The following is a 1,656-nucleotide window of genomic DNA, read 5'->3' on the forward strand; positions in this document are numbered from 1 at the left end:
GAGTGAGGTAACCCAATCACAAAAGAACACACATGATATGCACTCTCTGATAAGTGGATATTAGCCCAAAAGATTGGAATACCTGAAGTACAACCCACAAACCACAAGAAACTCAAGAAGATGGAAGACCAAAATGTGAACATTTCATTCCTTCTTAAAAGGGGAAACAAAATACCCACGGAAGGAGTTGCAGAGACTAACTATGGAGCAGAGACTGAAGGAAGGACAATCCAGCCTGATATAGCTGTCTCCTGAGAGGCTCTGACAGTACCCAACTAATACAGAAGTAGAGGCTCATAGCCATCCATTGAACTGAGTACAGGTTCCCCAATGAAGGAGCTAGAGAAAAGACCCAAGGTACTGAAGGGTTTGCAGCTCCTTAGGATGAACAACAATATGAACTAACTAGTACCCTCAGAGCTCCCAGGGACTAAACCACCAACCAAAGAGTACACATGGTGGGACTGATTGCTCCCACCATGCATAGTAGAGGATGGCTAAATTGGTCATCAATGGGAAGAGAGGCCCTTGACACGGTGAAGGTTCTATGCCCCAGTGTAGGGGAATGGCAGGGCCAGTAAACAGGAGAGGGTGGGGTGGCAAGCAGAGGGAGGGGGGAGGGAACAGGGGGTTTGTTTTTGTTTTTGTTTTGTTTTGTTTTTCTTTTTTTGAGGAGAAACTGGGAAAGGAGATATCGTATGACATGTAAATAAAGAATTGATTTCAAAAAAAAAAAATGAAAGTCTCTCTGTCCCTTGCAAACACCTTGTTAAAATAGGATGGTCTGTTGCCCATCACATCTTGGATGAAGCCTCTTCAGACTTCATCCAGATATGATTCCATCCCTGGGATCATGACGCAGCCTCATCCTGAGACCTGTAACTAAATGTGGGTATTATGCAAATTTTACTAATAAGAAAGGCTTTCTGAACCTTCATTATCCAAAATTAACTCTGAATCAAACTCCACAAATTGGAGGTATTCCTTTTTAATGTTGTTTTGTGAAACTTCTGCATTGGCTATGGGCACACATTATGCCCTTTGTACTACGCATGGTTTCATAAAAGGTGATGCCAACTGTACCTGTGGATACTATCTTGGCTCAGATTCAAGATTAACTTGTGGTGCACACACAAATTTTCTCTTTTGTAGAAACATAATAGTTAATTACAGAAAGCAAAGATACTCTTTGCATCCTTATTCCTTTAGTGTATCAGGATCAAAAGGGCGTAACTTTAGAATGTATTATGTCTATTTGATTAAAAAAAGTTGCGGTTCAATTACTGACTTAACTTTTATAGAACTTTGTTATTTCTTACTTTATACTTGGCACCACATATCCTGTCTTTCGTCTTTTGTGTCTTGAGTGTCTGAGTGAAACACTTTCTAGTGAATCCACATAAGCTCATGGTATTCTTAGAACTGTTGCTCTGGCAGAAGATGTCTATTTGTCTCCTCCAACTATAGATACAGCCTATGTAGTCCTGGAGTTCGCCTATGCAGACCTCTTTAGCTCTGAAATGATGTGAAAATGGATGAGATATCCCTGGTCTGGAGCTCTCCTTGTTCTTCCAACACTTTCTCAAGGCTTCTACATCTCACAAATCATGGCTTACCTTGGAGTTAAAAACAAACAGCAAACAAACATTTTATTTG

This window comes from Mastomys coucha, unplaced genomic scaffold (assembly GCF_008632895.1).
Source record: "Mastomys coucha isolate ucsf_1 unplaced genomic scaffold, UCSF_Mcou_1 pScaffold14, whole genome shotgun sequence".
In the NCBI taxonomy this organism is placed as follows: Eukaryota; Metazoa; Chordata; class Mammalia; order Rodentia; family Muridae; genus Mastomys; species Mastomys coucha.